This window comes from Phyllobates terribilis, unplaced genomic scaffold (assembly GCF_046119375.1).
Source record: "Phyllobates terribilis strain yellow unplaced genomic scaffold, ASM4611937v1 Scaffold_1__5_contigs__length_1240528914, whole genome shotgun sequence".
Taxonomy (NCBI): domain Eukaryota; kingdom Metazoa; phylum Chordata; class Amphibia; order Anura; family Dendrobatidae; genus Phyllobates; species Phyllobates terribilis.
The window spans coordinates 943,249,340-943,269,186 of record NW_027362761.1 but is presented as its reverse complement, the minus strand read 5'-3'; the positions used below and the strand labels follow the sequence as shown (position 1 = coordinate 943,269,186).

The 19,847-nt window shown below is 48.7% G+C and overlaps 1 protein-coding gene across 2 annotated transcripts in view; it reads left to right on the top strand.

The window, feature by feature from the left end:
• The first annotated feature begins 4,453 nt into the window (after nt 1-4,453).
• ELF2 (E74 like ETS transcription factor 2) overlaps nt 4,454-19,847 on the top strand; it is a 105,600-nt gene continuing 90,206 nt past the window's right edge. The window contains exons 1-2 of one of the 2 annotated variants that reach the window (XM_073641758.1): nt 4,454-4,598; nt 10,502-10,581. The gene's annotated coding sequence lies outside the window, so the exon portion shown is untranslated. The remainder of the gene's footprint in view (nt 4,599-10,501; nt 10,582-19,847) is intronic. The other variant, XM_073641766.1, reaches the window with a different exon arrangement.

The window sequence follows — 19,847 nt, the reverse complement described above, 5'->3', positions numbered from 1 at the left end:
GTTATTAGTAATGGGCTTTATCAGTAGTGATGGTTATTAGTAATGGGCTTTATCAGAAGTGATGGTTATTAGTAATGGGCTTTATCAGTAGTGATGGTTATTAGTAATGGGCTTTATCAGTAGTGATGGTTATTAGTACTGGAGATTATCAGTAGTGATGGTTATTAGTAATGGGGTTTAGCAGTAGTGATGGGTATTAGTAATGGGGTATATCAGTAGTGATGGTTATTAGTACTGGAGATTATCATAGTGATGGTTATTAGTTATGGAGATTATCAGTAGTGATGGTTATTAGTAATGGGGTTTATCAGTAGTGATGGTTATTAGTAATGGGGTTTATCAGTAGTGATGGTTATTAGTTATGGAGATTATCAGTAGTGATGGTTATTAGTATTAGGGTTTATCAGTAGTGATGGTTATTAGTTATAGAGATTATCAGTAGTGATGGTTATTAGTTATGGGGTTTATCAGTAGTGATGGTTATTAGTTATGGGGTTTATCAGTAGTGATGGTTATTAGTAATGGGGTTTATCAGTAGTGATGGTTATTAGTTATGGGGTTTATCAGTAGTGATGGTTATTAGTAATGGGGTTTATCAGTAGTGATGGTTATTAGTATTGGGTTTTATCAGTAGTAATGGGTATTAGTAATGGGGTTTATCAGTAGTGATGGTTATTAGTATTTGGGTTTATCAGTAGTGATGGTTATTAGTTCTGGAGATTATCAGCAGTGATGGTTATTAGTACTGGATATTGTCATAGTGATGGTTATTAGTTATGGAGATTATCAGTAGTGATGGTTATTAGTAATGGGGTTTATCAGTAGTGATGGTTATTAGTAATGGGGTTTATCAGTAGTGATGGTTATTAGTAATGGGGTTTATCAGTAGTGATGGTTATTAGTTATGGAGATTATCAGTAGCGATGGTTATTAGTATTGGGGTTTATCAGTAGTGATGGTTATTAGTTATGGAGATTATCAGTAGTGATGGTTATTAGTAATGGGCTTTATCAGTAGTGATGGTTATTAGTAATGGGGTTTATCAGTAGTGATGGTTATTAGTTATGGGGTTTATCAGTAGTGATGGTTATTAGTAATGGGGTTTATCAGTAGTGATGGTTATTAGTTATGGAGATTATTAGTAGGGATGGTTATTAGTAATGGGCTTTATCAGTAGTGATGGTTATTAGTAATGGGCTTTATCAGAAGTGATGGTTATTAGTAATGGGCTTTATCAGTAGTGATGGTTATTAGTAATAGGCTTTATCAGTAGTGATGGTTATTAGTACTGGAGATTATCAGTAGTGATGGTTATTAGTAATGGGGTTTAGCAGTAGTGATGGGTATTAGTAATGGGGTTTATCAGTAGTGATGGTTATTAGTACTGGAGATTATCAGTAGTGATGGTTATTAGTATTGGGGTTTATCAGTAGTGATGGTTATTAGTACTGGGGTTTATCAGTAGTGATGATTATTAGTATTGGGGTTTATCAGTAGTGATGGTTATTAGTATTGGGGTTTATCAGTAGTGATGGTTATTAGTAATGGGGTTTATCAGTAGTGATGGTTATTAGTATTGGGGTTTATCAGTAGTGATGGGTGTTAGTAATGGGGTTTATCAGTAGTGATGGTTATTAGTATTGGGGGTTATCAGTAGTGATGGTTATTAGTATTTGGGTTTATCAGTAGTGATGGTTATTAGTAAGGGGGTTTATCAGTAGTGATGGGTATTAGTAATGGGCTGTATCAATAGTGATGGTTATTAGTATTGGGGTTTATCAGTAGTGATGGTTATTAGTAATGGGGTTTATCAGTAGTGATGGTTATTAGTAATGGGGTTTATCAGTAGTGATGGCTATTAGTAATGGGATTTATCAGTAGTGATGGTTATTAGTATTGGGGTTTATCAGTAGTGATGGTTATTAGTATTTGGGTTTATCAGTAGTGATGGTTATTAGTATTTGGGTTTATCAGTAGTGATGGTTATTAGTAATGGGGTTTATCAGTAGTGATGGGTATTAGTAATGGGGTTTATCAGTAGTGATGGTTATTAGTATAGGGGTTTATCAGTAGTGATGGGTATTAGTAATGGGGTTTATCAGTAGTGATGGGTATTAGTAATGGAGATTATCAGTAGTGATGGTTATTAGTAATGGGGTTTATCAGTAGTGATGGGTATTAGTAATAGGCTTTATCAGTAGTGATGGTTATTAGTATTGGGGTTTATCAGTAGTGATGGTTATTAGTAATGGGGTTTATCAGTAGTGATGGGTATTAGTAATGGGCTGTATCAGTAGTGATGGTTATTAGCAATGGGGTTTATCAGTAGTGATGGGCATTAGTAATGGGGTTTATCAGCAGTGATGGTTATTAGTAATGGGGTTTATCAATAGTGATGGTTATTAGTATTGGGGTTTATCAGTAGTGATGGTTATTAGTAATGGGGTTTATCAGTAGTGATGGGTATTAGTAATGGGCTGTATCAGTAGTGATGGTTATTAGTAATGGGGTTTATCAGTAGTGATGGTTATTAGTAATGGGGTTTATCAGTAGTGATGGGTATTAGTATTGGGGTTTATCAGTAGTGATGGGTATTAGTATTGGGGTTTATCAGTAGTGATGGTTATTAGCATTTGGGTTTATCAGTAGTGATGGTTATTAGTAATGGGGTTTATCAGTAGTGATGGGTATTAGTAATGGGGTTTATCAGTAGTGATGGGTATTAGTAATGGGCTGTATCAGTAGTGATGGTTATTAGTATTGGGGTTTATCAGTAGTGATGGGTATTAGTAATGGGGTTTATCAGTAGTGATGGTTATTAGTATTGGGGTTTATTAGTAGTGATGGTTATTAGTAATTGGGTTTATCAGTAGTGATGGTTATTAGTAATGGGGTTTATCAGCAGTGATGGTTATTAGTATTGGGGTTTATCACTAGTGATGGTTATTAGTAATGGGGTTTATCACTAGTGATGGTTATTAGTATTGGGGTTTATCAGTAGTGATGGTTATTAGTAATGGGGTTTATCAGTGGTGATGGTTATTAGTATTGGGTTTTATCAGTAGTGATGGGCATTAGTAATGGGGTTTATAAGTAGTGATGGTTATTAGTAATGGGGTTTATCAGTAGTGATGGTTATTAGTAATGGGGTTTATCAGTAGTGATGGTTATTAGTAATGGAGATTATCAGTAGTGATGGGTATTAGTATTGGGGTTTATCTGTAGTGACGGTTATTAGTAATGGGCTGTATCAGTAGTGACGGTTATTAGTATAGGGGTTTATCAGTAGTGATGGTTATTAGTAATGGGGTTTATCAGTAGTGATGGTTATTAGTAATGGGGTTTATTAGTAGTGATGGTTATTATTATTGGGGTTTATCAGTAGTGATGGTTATTAGTAATGGGGTTTATCAGTAGTGATGGTTATTAGTAATGGGGTTTATCAGTAGTGATGGTTATTAGTATTGGGGTTTATCAGTAGTGATGGTTATTAGTATTGGGGTTTATCAGTAGTGATGGGTATTAGTATTGGGGTTTATCAGTAGTGATGGCTATTAGTAATGGGCTGTATCAGTAGTGATGGTTATTAGTAATGGGGTTTATCAGTAGTGACGGTTATTAGTATTGGGGTTTATCAGTAGTGATGGTTATTAGTAATGGGCTGTATCAGTAGTGATGGTTATTAGTAATGGGCTGTATCAGTAGTGATGGTTATTAGTAATGGGCTGTATCAGTAGTGATGGTTATTAGTATTGGGGTTTATCAGTAGTGATGGTTATTAGTAATGGGATTTATCAGTAGTGATGGGTATTAGTAATGGGGTTTATCAGTAGTGACGGTTATTAGTATTGGGGTTTATCAGTAGTGATGGTTATTAGTAATGGGGTTTATCAGTAGTGATGGCTATTAGTAATGTGGTTTATCAGTAGTGACGGTTATTAGTATTGGGGTTTATCAGTAGTGATGGTTATTAGCAATGGGCTGTATCAGTAGTGATGGTTATTAGTAATGGGGTTTATCAGTAGTGATGGCTATTAGTAATGGGGTTTATCAGTAGTGACGGTTATTAGTATTGGGGTTTATCAGTAGTGATGGTTATTAGCAATGGGCTGTATCAGTAGTGATGGTTATCAGTATTGGGGTTTATCAGTAGTGATGGGTATTAGTAATGGGGTTTATCAGTAGTGATGGTTATTAGTATTGGGGTTTATCAGTAGTGATGGGTATTAGTAATGGGATTTATCCGTAGTGATGGTTATTAGTAATGGGGTTTATCAGTAGTGATGGTTATTAGTATTGGGGTTTATCAGTAGCGATGGTTATTTCTAGCTGTGACCATTAGTGATGCTTGTCAGTGGTGGCGATCCCACGTGTGGGTGACAGCTCCGGTGGCCGCTGTCGCTTCCCCCAGTCCCGGGGGCCGGTGGGCTCGGTCAGTAGAGGCAGAGCTGCCGTGGCCCCTCCTCCTCCTCCTGTGACTCAGTCGGTGTATCTCCGCTCTGTCATCCCTCCTCCCCGCCTCTCACACTCTGTTGTCACCGCTGCCACCCCCACTCTCCAGCGGTCGCTCCGTGCCCCGGGACCTCATTCTCGGCAAGGTAAGGGTGCCGTGCCCGGGGAGAGCGCTCCGCTGCGCCCCGTGCTGCCCTGTGTGATAGCGCCCCGTGCAGCCAGCAGTCGGCGGACATGATGGCAGCTCCGGCAGCGGTGATCCCGGGGTGCGAGGCTTGTGCCCTGCGCTGGTCACCTCTGTGCCCTGCTTATCTGTGCTTTGCCGCCCTTGCCCTTTAACCTCTCCAGTGCATGGCGGTCCCCCCCGCACGTCAGGGGTTAAGAGGCCGGGGGTCCGTCTCCCTCCATTGCAGCCTGCCATCCTGAGCAGTGGGAGCCGAGTCCCGGCCGGTGGGGGTGGGGATGTGCCTGGTGTCATTGGGGCCTACATGTTTGTTGTGAAACCCAGTGCAGCGTGCATGGGAGGGAAGAGCCGGGAGCTGCACCGTGTGCCCGGGCAGGATGTGGGCGCTGCACCCAGCTCATGTCACTCAATGGCCGCCGAAGTTTGCTGTCACTTCTGCTCCTCACTTGTTTGCAGGCTGCTACTTTCACTTTTTACTTGTACCCTGATCAGGAGCCCCATTACTGAGGGCATCTGCTGCCACTGCCTGCCCCACTGTCAGCTGCTGACAGCTGTGTGCACATGCATCAGTCCTGGGTGGGTGCGCTGCTGGTGACTCCTCTCCTGGGCAGCGTTGTCAGGGACCTTCCTGCGGTTGTCACACGCTGGTCATTAGGCCACCAACCTTCTCCCCTGACTCCTCCATCACCACGTACGCTTAGATTGGCCAAGCATGCATGTTTACTGCAAGGCTGGCAGACGTATCAGACAGTCGGCCGCCCTCATACACAGCAAGTGGTTGTCCGAGCCCCAGAAATTGTTCCTACAGTCATTAATGTGTAGCTGGAAAGTTCTGTGCTGAGGGGTGAGTTGGGGAGAGTGGCATGTGTCGGGGGCTTCTCCATGGACTTGTGTCTCCAGTACACCCCACAGATGCGCTGTCAGTGATCCTGGAGTATAAAGGCCCAGTCAGCGCCCTGTGTCCTGCGCCATGGTCCTCAGACCTTTCCTGAACACTGAACTACTGTGGCGGGGAGCATTTGTCCGATGAAAGCTGATGCTGCCATTGGTGAATACTGGTGCCATGAAGGGTGCTTAAGAGGGCAGTACATGTCATTGTAACGTCCATGTGAACCAGGGGCCTAAAACTAACCAGCAGAACATTACTTGTGGCACCATGCCATCTCTCCTTACTCCATAGTCCATGTTGGTGCCACCTCTTACCCAGGATACGACACACACCCAGCCATTTACACAATGTCTATGTAAGGCGAGTCATCAGACTAGGCCGCTTCTTTCAATGGACCAGCCCTGAAGCCCATTGTGGGCACTTTCAGGACAGGGTTAGCATGGGCACGCCGACCCCTGTGTAGACAGCTATAATGTACTGTGTACAATGACACTTTGCTCTCACAGCGATTATCACTTTTTTCCAGCAATTTCTGCTACATTAGTTTTTACACGTCCGGACCCCTGACAGGCTTCTGTTACCCACCTGTATTAGTGAGCTTTGGGCGCTTATCACCCTGACTCTGGTTGGTTCACTGGCTGTCCTTGTTTGGACCATTTTTGGTAGGTACCAACCACTGCATATTGGAAACCCCCCACAAGACCTACTGTTTTCTCTCCCCCAGTTGCCTAGCCATCACAACATGGCCCTTGCATCACTGTCGTGAGATAACCACTGTTACTGACGTCACTTGTTATTGGTTTATTATGGCTGATCAGCATGTGTGTCTCCTTAGAATTAATGGGGTTATCCAGGACTAAATTATGTTTTTACTATGAGACAATCTATAGTTGCTAACTAGTTATCGACAACCTGCCTGTCCTATCCGGCGCCTGATCAGAGCTGTCACTGACTGTTCCTGCCGGCGATTCAGCTGCCCAATGTCAGCAGAGCAGCTCGTCTTCTTCCGGGCTGTTCTGTCCATGGGGCGTGACTGCCGACATCAAGTTGATTGACAGCTGGTTCACCGCAGTTATGCAGTGGGGAGCCGGCTGTCAGTCAGCATGACTGCCAATCACGTCCCATCACAGAGCGGCAAAGAAGCCGCTGCTTTGTCGACATGATATCAGCGGAAATCGCTGGCAGGAGCAGTCAGTGACCGGTCTGTGCAGAACAGATGATAGCTGGTAACTACCTGCCTGTTAATCTTTTACTGTGTGCGTAAGAACTAATACAGTCCTGGATAACCCCTGTAAATGGACGTAAGGTGGCTTGATTTATATATTTTTTATTAATGGCCTCTCTGTAAAAATGGCAGCCTCGTTTATATCTGGTAGGGTTCTTGTTGTTTTTTAGCCTGTGGTTTGGATTTGGTTGACTTGTTTTTCGGCATGTGTTTTGCGGTGAAAATCTGCACCAAGGTACATAATATAGTGCTAGTGATTGTGGGTTTGTAAAATGCCTGTGAGATGTGTCAGTAACACCTGTACGGATGCCTGATGCACGGCCCAATACCCAGAGCCATTCATTAATGCACTGAAATTGATGTAAACTATACGGCACGGCTTTTTGGTGCCAGGTAATGGGTGCACAATTTTTAGTAAACATCCATGTAAGTTGTCCATGAGTTCAGTGGGCTGGAGGCGGCCACTGACTGCAGTGAAAGTCTGGCCATAATATCTCACCTACTTCCACGTTCTTCTATGTCATATCTAATCTGTGCACTGAGCTTACTGTATATGTGCAGAACTTTTCCTGACGTATACTGTAGCGTTCCCATAGGCCCCCATTCACCAGGGAGAGGCCAAGTGTGTCTTCATTGTCAGTTTGCGTTCATTTTCCTGTATAATTTTTGTAATCGGCCTGCCCTTTCCTATACAGAGGGCTATACCATGCAGTATAGGTTTCCCTACAGTGAGTCTTCATGGTGGACAGATGCTTCGGATCCATCCTGACAGTAACTAGTATTGGGTGCAGACTTCCTGAGCTTATGCTCCTGAAACTGGGCGTAAGCGCAGTATGGACTGAGCCTAAGATTCTTGAACTATATACAGTATTGCCTGCCATAGGGGCTTTTTTACATTTGCCCTTACAGGCTAAAGTGGCCAAAGGAGAAGAAACGCTCCGAGTATGTGAAGCAGCTTACTGGGGGACGATGCCTGTCTGCTGAGGTTCCTGGAATTTCCAATTATATCATGCCTTAAAGCCGTTTTATGTTTTATTCACTACAGGATAAAAAATGGCTTCTGATGTATTTCATATAGTTGCATCATATTTCAGCTGCTGATTTTGGTCACGTTACCCTTGTGAGGATAGTGTTAGTCACATATGTGGAGCGATTTGGGGGCTGCGTTTTTATTAGATTAATTCCTTTAAGGATCATGCGTAGTGCTACGGTCAGCATGAGCGGGGTGCAGATGTGGTATGGCACCGACATGACATGTTCAGTGACTTCAGGTTATAAGAAAACAAGTGCAAATTGATTGTGTATTGTTAATGGCCGAGCAGTTGTGCAAAAACATCTTCACTCACTTATAATGTATTGGCAGCTGCTAGAACTGTTATGACAGGACCACTCTGTGGCCTCATCTCAGCCATGCGGCGACTGCGACATGTGCCCCTACCCAAGGGATGCCCATACGAGTCATGATAATTGATAACAAGACAGCCAGAAAAGACCAAAATTAAAGGGATTATCCAAATACTAGCTGGCCCCATGACCCTGTTTGCGCCAGGTTGGGCTTCTGTAAGGGGAACTGCGCTCACTTGTGGTTAGCCATTAGCTGCACGATTGTTGAGTTTCGTCTGCACTTGGCCACCTACCGCTCTTTGTTTTGTTGTACCCCTCTGATAACACTTGAATAAGTGACTGATCCTACAGTACATGGACAGGTGGAGGTGGCTGCTGCGCTTTTCAAATTTCTGCTTAAATGATTACTAGATTTTGGAGGTTTTCTACCCAGAAAGACTGCACATCCATTGTAGCTAGCCACACTGTTTTGCGGGTAAGATGGCTGTTTTCCCGGAAAGGAATGCTTGTAAGGAGTAATTCGGACGTATTTTCAGTCCGATTGTGATCTGATAAAACATCGGATCGCACTCTGACCAGTTTTTCTATTGGGCCATACAGTTTTTCAATTTTTTATCCTTGGATAGAGTCTCTCCGAGGAAAAAATTGCAGCATGACCGACCTGCATCCGATATTTGGATCACACTTGGCCATGTAAGTGAGTCTGTGGGAAAAATTGGACGACACTCGGATCACATCTGTGTGCGGTGCAATTTTCACCGACTGACAGAATTTTTTTTCCCCACATCTTCTCCTCATATGAGAAAATCTGACCACCCTCTGGCCACACACGCTGCAGTTTTCAACCATATTGCAGCCGCATCGGCTGGTCCTGCCCTTAGGTTATGTTCCCACGAAGAGTGGGGAGTTTTTGATGTTGAAGAATTTCTGCACTTTCGCACCTACCATGTAAATTGGGTGCGGTTTTTTTTCATTGCATTTTTGAGTACGTTTTTGGCGCTGAGTTTTTTTGACTCCTTTTGGCATTTCATGTTTTAATTTAAGTTGCTTTGTTTTTTATATTTCCTGGTATTTGTCTTGGATAAAACTTTATTGATATAGTCGTGTACGGATTTCATGCATTTTAAGGTATTTCCACAACAAGAAAGCACATAAATTTTTTAGCTTCAGATTTTCTGCATGTAATGCCATTCTTTGGGGAAAATCTGCACATAAAACTCAGCATACCTGCAAGAGAAATTGACATGTTGCGGATTTCAAAAACAGACCACAGGCCAGTTTATGATGCATAAAAAAAAGCACAGAGGGTATGAGATTTCTATAAATCCCATCCACTTTGCTGAAACTGTAAGACCACATGCACACGTTGGGTATTTGGTCAGTATTTTACATCAGTATTTGTAAGCCAAGACCAGGAGTGGGAGATAAATACTGAAGTGGTGACGTGTTTTTATTATACTTTTCCTCTGACTGTTCCACTCCTGGTATTGGCTTATAATTACCGATGTAAAATACTGACCAAATACTCAACGTGTGAACGTGGCCTTAGATGCTGCATTTTTTGGTAGCGAAAATGGGCAACCATCAAAAACTCATCATGGGAACTTAGCCTTAGAGCTAGCGTAATTTTTAAAGACTGCTAAAATAGCATTTTTTGATTGTCCTTTTTGGAAATGTGTTTTCTCAGTTCAAAATGTCAGAAAATTGCAAAAAACAAAGGGACTTTTATCTTGATAACCTATCCTTAGCCCACCAACACAAGATCGGTGGGAGTGTGACAATCGGCATCCTTCGATCAGCTGTTCTCACTTCTGCCAATGGCCGGATGTAAACTGTGTATAGTGCGAAAGAGCACAGCTCCGTATATTGGTAAGGGGCTGCTTCCCGAAACTGCAGATCAGCTCCTACTGGATACCTAACGACAAGTCATCAATATAAAGTACTGGATGTCCCTTTGGAATACACCTGTTAGAGATATTCCCATCTTGTAAAGTGATGGCTAATGACTAGAATATGCCATCATTTTATAATAAAGTCCGACCTCTGGAACCCCAACGTCAATCCTAACAATTGACTCCTTCCTATGATATGGAAACCCATTATTTCCTAGGATTGTTGGGGGTCCCAGAGATGAGACTCCCATCGATCATGAGGTGATGGCCAATCCGTTACAAGATAGTAAAACCCCTTTGTATTTAGCAGTGTATAGCTATATAGCAATTGTTAACAACCAGACTGCTGATGGGGTACAGGACTGGAACTCTTGACTTACTCAGGGTTATCCTGCTCTAACTTTCGGATCCTTGCGTTGCACATTTGCATGCGTTATGCGGATTGGGATTTTGTTGCAGTGATAATTTGGTGCTATTATTTCTCCATATAAATGCCAGGCTTACTTCTTTTTTAGGTTTGCTTTGATGGACTTTTTGTAACATATCATTAGTATCAGCCCTGACGTCTTACCCAGAACACACCAACACAGCCCTGGTAAGCTGCAATAGCTTATTTTTTCTGTTATCCCTTGTCTGTAACATCTGTGCATGGACTGTGTGATTCAGTATATGAAGGGCACTAATGTCAAGGAAAATTGTCCATTACCGTGCAGAAGTAAGACGAGTCTATGCCGTCACCGTGCGCTGTTCATAGTGTATTTTCATGCTGACTATGGTTCTGGTGTTCTAATTTTAATCCGTGAAATTACATTAGGAAGTAATTGTATTTCACTGGAATAACAATTGTAGTTTATGAAATTGCTGTTCTGGATTTTTTATTTTTTTTACAGAAATCTTCTGTGTGCTGTTCCTCTGTTTTTCCTCCTAGAAATTTATGAATAAATTGGTAGCTGGATGTTAAGATTTGGGTGCGTGTCTTTAAAGCCATTTACATTAGACGGCTGTCAGCAGGATGACGCTTCAGCCGATCGTTTGGTCAGCAGCCATCTCAGCCGACTCTCTCATACACAGAAGCGCTTTTATGGGCGAGCACTCCTGTGTTCTCTATAAGAAAGCTGCCGGCAGACACCTGCACTGGCAGCTTATCTTCTGGAGAACAAAGCGATTGGCTGTGTGAAATTGGACACACCCAGTTGACATCTACCCATAAGATTTGTTGTCCAGCGCCCCCATGCACATTAGACTGTTGATGTTGACGGGTTGGATTAATATAAGTCTAATGTGTATGGGGACCTTAACACTGTTCAATCAGTGACGGCTGTGCACAACACGCCCCTTTCATAATGGGAATAGTAACGCCTACTTGTCAGTTTTTTTCATAAATACTCAAGAGGAATAACAGGAGCAGCACAACAGAGTGGGGCAGATTTTTCTCTTAAATTTCGACAAGATGTGCCAAATTTATAACAGTGGCTCATGCTGGATGATACATATGACGCATCTGTAGACACTTTAGTCCCATCTCTTGATAGGCTTGCTTTAGACCGTTTTTGTGGGCCAAAATTGTGGCACAATGTGCCATTTTAAGCCCTGTCCTCTTGCCTGTTAAGGCATAAAGAGTGTCTTAAAACAGGGTTCCCCAACTCCAGTCCTCAAGGCCCACCAACAAGACATGTTTTCAGGATTTCCTTACTGGTACACAGGTGATGGAATTATCGCCTGAGCAATAGTAAGGAAATCCTGAAAACATGGCCTGTTGGTGGGCCTTGAGGACTGGATTTGGGGAACCCTGACTTAAAACACAGAGTACATGTGGTACAAGGCATCTAATATATATAATTGTCTTATCCCGTCTGTCTGTCTGTCCTTCTGTCCAGGAAATCCCGCGTCACTGATTGGTCCAGCCGCGGCCAATCAGCGACACGGGATTTCAGAAAAAGATGGCGACCCGCTAACGGCCATCTGCCGCACGGAGGTCAGCGGCGATGCAGCCGGGAGATGAGCGGCGCTAGCAGAAGTACCCCGACCGGCGGCGCCGCTGCCCTCCATGCGGCTACCGTCGGGAGATCAGCGCCTAGGGCCGCTGATCTCCCGACAGCAAGTGTGAAGGGAGGACTGGGAAGCGGCGCCACCGGTCGGGATACTTCTGCTGCGAGCAGCCGCTCATCTCCCGGCTGCTCGCAGCGGAAGTACCCGCACAGGCAGCGCCGCTCTCCGGTCCTCACCAATAGACCGCGACCAATCAGCAATATTGGCGCCAAATTTAAACACAGCTTAGCTGATTGGTTGCGGCCGGCGACCGCGACCAATCAGCATTATTGACCCCAAATTTAAACACCGCTCTGCTGATTGCTCCCGGTCGGCCGCATACATATTCTAGAATACCTGATGCGTTAGAATCGGGCCACCATCTAGTCTACTATATAATTGTCTTATCCCGTCTGTCTGTCTGTCTGTCCTGGAAATCCCGGGTAGCTGATTGGTCCGGTCGCGGCCAAGCAGCGATGCGGCATTTCTGAAAAAACATGGCGGCCGTTAGCGGCTTATGTGCGGCACGGAGGTCAGCGGCGATGCAGCCGGGAGATGCCGCCGGCTACTCGCAGCATAAGTCCCCCGACCGCAGGCGCCGCTGACCTACATGCGGCTATCGTCGGGAGATCAGCGGCTACGGCCGCTTATCTCCCGAGGACAAGTGTGACGCCCCTCCCCTCCCCTCCTCTCCTCTCCTCTCTCCTCCCGTCCCTCCCCCCGCTCGATCAGGACCCCGGCACCCAGCGTCATACTTACCCCTCTCCCCCTCTCCTCTCCTCCCGTCCCTCTCTCCTCTCCTCCCGTCCCTCCTCTCCTCTCCTCTCGTCCCTCTCCTCTCCTCTCGTCCCTCTCCTCTCGTCCCTCTCCTCTCCTCTCGTCCCTCTCCTCTCCTCTCCGTCCCTCTCCCTCCTCTCGTCCCTCTCCTCTCCTCTCGTCCCTCTCCTCTCCTCTCCGTCCCTCTCCTCTCCTCTCGTCCCGTCCCTCTCCTCTCCTCTCCTCCCTCTCCCTCTCCTCTCGTCCCTCTCCTCTCCTCTCCTCCCTCCCTCTCCTCTCCTCCCGTCCCTCTCCTCTCCTCCCGTCCCTCTCCTCCCGTCCCTCTCCTCTCCTCCCGTCCCTCTCCTCTCCTCCGTCCCTCTCCTCTCCTCCCGTCCCCCTCTCCTCCCGTCCCTCTCCTCTCCTCCCGTCCCTCTCCTCTCCTCCCGTCCCTCTCCTCTCCTCCCGTCCCTCTCCTCTCCTCCCGTCCCTCTCCTCTCCTCCCGTCCCTCTCCTCTCCTCCCGTCCCTCTCCTCTCCTCCCGTCCCTCTCCTCTCCTCCCGTCCCTCTCCTCTCCTCCCGTCCCTCTCCTCTCCTCCCGTCCCTCTCCTCTCCTCCCGTCCCTCTCCTCTCCTCCCTCCCTCTCCTCCCGTCCCTCTCCTCTCCTCCCGTCCCTCTCCTCTCCTCCCGTCCCTCTCCTCTCCTCCGTCCCTCTCCTCTCCTCCGTCCCTCTCCTCTCCTCCCGTCCCTCTCCTCTCCTCTCCTCCCCGTCCCTCTCCTCTCCTCCCGTCCCTCTCCTCTCCCTCTCCTCCCTCCCGTCCCTCTCCTCTCCTCCCGTCCCTCTCCTCTCCCTCTCCTCCCGTCCCTCTCCTCTCCTCTCCTCCCGTCCCTCTCCTCTCCTCCCGTCCCTCTCCTCTCCTCCCGTCCCTCTCCTCTCCTCCCGTCCCTCTCCTCTCCTCCCGTCCCTCTCCTCTCCTCCCGTCCCTCTCCTCTCCCTCCCGTCCCTCTCCTCTCCTCCCGTCCCTCTCCTCTCCTCCCGTCCCTCTCCTCTCCTCCCGTCCCTCTCCTCTCTCCTCCCTCCCGTCCCTCTCCTCTCCTCTCCTCCCGTCCCTCTCCTCTCCTCCCGTCCCTCTCCTCTCCTCCCGTCCCTCTCCTCTCCTCCCGTCCCTCTCCTCTCCTCCCGTCCCTCTCCTCTCCTCTCCTCCCGTCCTCTCCTCTCCTCTCCCCCCGTCCCTCTCCTCTCCTCTCCCCCGTCCCTCTCCTCTCCTCTCCCCCCGTCCCTCTCCTCTCCTCTCCTCCCGTCCCTCTCCTCTCCTCTCCCCCCGTCCCTCTCCTCTCCCTCTCCCCCGTCCCTCTCCTCTCCTCTCCCCCCGTCCCTCTCCTCTCCTCTCCCCCCGTCCCTCTCCTCTCCTCTCCCCCGTCCCTCTCCTCTCCTCTCCCCCCGTCCCTCTCCTCTCCTCTCCCCCCGTCCCTCTCCTCTCCCCCCGTCCCTCTCCTCTCCCCCCGTCCCTCTCCTCTCCCCCCGTCCCTCTCCTCTCCCCCCGTCCCTCTCCTCTCCCCCCGTCCCTCTCCTCTCCTCTCCTCCCGTCCCTCTCCTCTCCTCTCCTCCCGTCCCTCTCCTCTCCTCTCCTCCCGTCCCTCTCCTCTCCTCTCCTCCCGTCCCTCTCCTCTCCTCTCCTCCCGTCCCTCTCCTCTCCTCCCGTCCCTCTCCTCTCCTCCCGTCCCTCTCCTCTCCTCCCGTCCCTCTCCTCTCCTCTCCTCCCGTCCCTCTCCTCTCCTCCCGTCCCTCTCCTCTCCTCCCGTCCCTCTCCTCTCCTCCCGTCCCTCTCCTCTCCTCCCGTCCCTCTCCCTCTCCTCCGTCCCTCTCCTCTCCTCCCGTCCCTCTCCTCTCCTCCCGTCCCTCTCCTCTCCTCCCGTCCCTCTCCTCTCCTCCCGTCCCTCTCCTCTCCTCCCGTCCCTCTCCTCCCGTCCCTCTCCTCTCCTCCCTCTCCTCTCCTCCCGTCCCTCTCCTCCCGTCCCTCTCCTCCCGTCCCTCTCCTCCCGTCCCTCTCCTCCCGTCCCTCTCCTCCCGTCCCTCTCCTCCCGTCCCTCTCCTCCGTCCCTCTCCTCCCGTCCCTCTCCTCCCGTCCCTCTCCTCCCGTCCCTCTCCTCCCGTCCCTCTCCTCCCGTCCCTCCCCTCCCGTCCCTCCCCTCCCGTCCCTCCCCTCCCGTCCCTCCCCTCCCGTCCCTCTCCTCCCGTCCTCTCCTCCCGTCCCTTCTCCTCCCGTCCCTCTCCTCCCGTCCCTCTCCTCCCGTCCCTCTCCTCCCGTCCCTCTCCTCCCGTCCCTCTCCTCCCGTCCCTCTCCTCCCGTCCCTCTCCTCCCGTCCCTCTCCTCTCCTCTCCTCCCGTCCCTCTCCTCTCCTCTCCCTCCCGTCCCTCTCCTCTCTCGTCCCTCTCCTCTCCTCTCCTCCCGTCCCTCTCCTCTCCTCTCCTCCCGTCCCTCTCCTCTCCTCTCCTCCCGTCCCTCTCCTCTCCTCTCCTCCCGTCCCTCTCCTCTCCTCTCCTCCCGTCCCTCTCCTCCCGTCCCTCTCCTTCCCGTCCCTCTCCTCCCGTCCCTCTCCTCCCGTCCTCTCCTCCCGTCCCTCTCCTCCCGTCCCTCTCCTCCCGTCCCTCTCCTCCCGTCCCTCTCCTCCCGTCCCTCTCCTCCCGTCCCTCTCCTCCCGTCCCTCTCCTCCCGTCCCTCTCCTCCCGTCCCTCTCCTCTCCTCTCCTCTCCTCCCGTCCCTCTCCTCTCCTCTCCTCTCCTCCCGTCCCTCTCCTCTCCTCTCCTCCCGTCCCTCTCCTCTCCTCTCCTCCCGTCCCTCTCCTCTCCTCTCCTCCCGTCCCTCTCCTCTCCTCCCGTCCCTCTCCTCTCCTCTCCTCCCGTCCCTCTCCTCTCCTCTCCTCCCGTCCTCTCCTCCCGTCCCTCTCCTCTCCTCTCCTCCCGTCCCTCTCCTCTCCTCTCCTCCCGTCCCTCTCCCTCCCGTCCCTCTCCTCTCCTCCCGTCCCTCTCCTCTCCTCCCGTCCCTCTCCTCTCCTCCCGTCCCTCTCCTCTCCTCCCGTCCCTCTCCTCTCCTCCCGTCCCTCTCCTCTCCTCCCGTCCCTCTCCTCTCCTCCCGTCCCTCTCCTCTCCTCCCGTCCCTCTCCTCTCCTCCCGTCCCTCTCCTCTCCTCCCGTCCCTCTCCTCTCCTCCCGTCCCTCTCCTCTCCTCTCCTCCCGTCCCTCTCCTCTCCTCTCCTCCCGTCCCTCTCCTCTCCTCTCCTCCCGTCCCTCTCCTCTCCTCTCCTCCCGTCCCTCTCCTCTCCTCTCCTCCCGTCCCTCTGCTCTCCTCTCCTCTCCTGCCGTCCCTCTGCTCTCCTCTCCTCCCGTCCCTCTGCTCTCCTCTCCTCTCTCTCCTCCCGTCCCTCTGCTCTCCTCTCCTCTCCTCTCCTCCCGTCCCTCTGTTCTCCTCTCCTCTCCTCCCGTCCCTCTGCTCTCCTCTCCTCCCGTCTCTCTCCCCGCTCGATCAGGACCCCGGCACCGGTGTCATACTTACCCCTCCCCGTGCCTCCGCATCAGCTCCTGTGTCTTCTGCTGATGCTCTGTGACGTCTCAGGTCAGAGGGCGCGGTGACGTCTTTACACCGCGCTCTCTCCTGACCGGTCACAGCGCACAGCGTCAACATACCGGCTACCCTGGAGTCCAGAGAAGCAGCTGAGAAGGGAGGTGAGTATTGGATTTTTTTTTTTTGTATGGGGCCATAGGGGACCTGCATGGGGCACTATGGGGGGATGGATATACAGGGGATATGACTTCCTGCATGGGGCATTATATGGGGGGAGAGGTGACATCCTACATGGGGCATTATATGGGGGGGAGAGGTGACATCCTACATGGGGCATTATATGGGGGGAGAGGTGACATCCTGCATGGGGCATTATATGGGGGGAGAGGTGACTTCCTGCATGGGGCATTATATGGGGGGAGAGGTCACATCCTACATGGGGCATTATATGGGGGGAGAGGTCACATCCTGCATGGGGCATTATATGGGGGGAGAGGTCACATCCTGCTTGGGGCATTATATGGGGGGAGAGGTCACATCCTGCATGGGGCATTATAATGGGGGGGAGAGGTGACATCCTACATGGGGCATTATATGGGGGGAGAGGTCACATCCTACATGGGGCATTATATGGGGGGAGAGGTCACATCCTACATGGGGCATTATATGGGGGGAGAGGTCACATCCTGCATGGGGCATTATATGGGGGGAGAGGTCACATCCTGCATGGGGCATTATATGGGGGGAGAGGTCACATCCTGCATGGGGCATTATATGGGGGGAGAGGTCACATCCTGCATGGGGCATTATATGGGGGGAGAGGTCACATCCTGCATGGGGCATTATATGGGGGGAGAGGTGACATCCTGCATGGGGCATTATAATGGGGGGGGAGAGGTGACATCCTACATGGGGCATTATATGGGGGGGAGAGGTGACATCCTACATGGGGCATTATATGGGGGAGAGGTGACATCCTGCATGGGGCATTATATGGGGGGAGAGGTCACATCCTGCATGGGGCATTATATGGGGGGAGAGGTGACATCCTGCATGGGGCATTATATGGGGGAGAGGTGACATCCTGCATGGGGCATTATATGGGGGAGAGGTGACATCCTGCATGGGGCATTATATGGGGGAGAGGTGACATCCTGCATGGGGCATTATATACGGGGGATGTGACATCCTGCATGGGGCATTATATGGGGGAGAGGTGACATCCTGCATGGGGCATTATATGGGGGAGAGGTGACATCCTGCATGGGGCATTATATACGGGGGATGTGACATCCTGCATGGGGGATGTGACATCCTGCATGGGGTATTATATACGGGGGATGTGACTTCCTGCATGGGGTATTATATACGGGGGATGTGACTTCCTGCATGGGGCATTATAAAGGAGGGTCGGGAGACATATACTAGAATACCCGATGCGTTAGAATCGGGCCACCATCTAGTGTGTGCATATTGTGCTAGAATTCTTGCTCAACAATAGTCGCTCCAGAACTGGTATTTCTTGCGGAGCAGTAGTAGTGGTGACAGGTCTGGGGTATGTTGCTACTTGAATGCACTGACTAGTAGACCCTTCTTGAATGAGGCTTGTCCATCAAAACTAACTTCATAAATTTACATCCAAAGAAGTCAGCTTCACATAAGAGACTGCAAAAGTGTCTGAAGGAGAAATTCTAACTTTTGGTCCTAGTATACCAGAGGCAGAATATAAGCTTGGTGATTCCTGCTTATCACACGAGGGGGTTTAGAGAGGGCCGGGATCACTGGTACCGGGGCAGGATTGTATATTAGTAGGTCTCCAGAGGTCAGTAATGAAGACTGCAATCTGAACTAGTCTGATGTGAATGGGGAGAGCCATGGTAAAGCTGGTATATTATATTACAGAGAATTTCTTGTGCTGATAATGTGAGAAGCAATGACCTGGTCTCTCATCTGATTGTATTCGTGAGGACAGGACTGATGGAAACGAGCTCCAGTGCTAGAACTATAGAAAGGGCATCAGTCCTTTATTGGCCATAACTATCCACACTTTGTACCAACTTGTCTCTGATCTGAGCAGCTCTTTGACATTTTCTATTTGAACCTTTTGGTGGCCTTTTTATTGGTATCAAGGGCTTGGACTTTGCCTCATGTAACCCTCTCAGATAATGATTGCCTAAGATACAGGAACAAACATTGCTGATTTGTTACCAGATGCTGTAACTGTTCTCTAACCTCTCTTTCCTGTCTTACTGTTTACAGTGGGCCACAAAAAAAACAACTTTATGTTGAAGTGGCTTGACATCTATCGTATGAGCTACTGCTGTAGAGTTTAGCCTAAGTTGATTTACAGGGAATCTTAGGATCAACCCTCCTAATCAGTCTATATGGGCACGCTGGTCATAGGAAGCTGAATAAAATAATACCTTAATATCTGCGATCTGATGTCTTATTCCAGGGAAAGTTAAGTTTTCTGCCTCCAGAGCTTATTGTAAATGAAAGGGGACGTTACCGATGTGAGACATGTAATGACTGACAGTCTGCTCTTCTGATATACATGTCTCACACTGGTAACTCCCCCTTTCATTTAAAATAAGCTCAGGAGGCAGATTATCAGGGAGATCTATGTCCGTCCCATAGATCTTAACAGCTCATTTACATATTAAGAAAAATGTAGATTTCTCTTGAATAAAACATTGGATCGCAGCTATAAAGGGATTATTTTTTTATTCGACTTTCTCAGTCATAAAAAGGCCCCATGTGCAAGAATAGTATATGGGCCCTTTGCAGTCCAATAAATCATGATAATGCACAAGTCCACTTGTTTTGGAGGTGGTAGCGGGCCCCCTTTAGCTCTTGGCCCCTGCCCAGGATGGTGCGGGCTCAGGAGCTGTGCCTGTGACATATACTGCAGGACCCGGCTGTTACACATAGCTGAGCTCCTGCTGAGTGCTGGGACCAGACCTAATTTTGATTCTAGCACTTTTGCCTCTCAGATGCTGCTGTCAGTAATGACAATGGCAAGTGATCGTAGTGTTCTGACGAATTGCTATGGCAGCTGGAGGCTTAACTACTATGGCCTCTGTGTCTGCTATAAGACTCAGCCTATCATATCCACCAGTGTGGGGCATGATTGGTTAGCGGTCAGTCCAACACTGATAGGGTAAAGCTTCGTACAATATAGGTGTATTATCAATGTGATCAAAGTCCCCTTGTGGGACCCAGAAGTATTGTAAAAGGAAAAACAATATTTTAAAGTGTAAAAAAAAAAATATATACTGTATATATGTGACACCAAACTCCAGTTTTAATAATAAAAAAAGGATTAAAATTGAAAAAAATTCCAAATCCCTGCAAAAACAACAAATATTGTTGAGTATCACCGCGTTCGAAACAACCAGCACTATAAAATTATCTTCTCATTTATGAAAAAAAAATTACATTTATGCCAAAATTGCTGTTTCTGTTCAAAGTGGTACCGATAAAAACTGCGTCTCGATACACAAAAAACAAGCCCT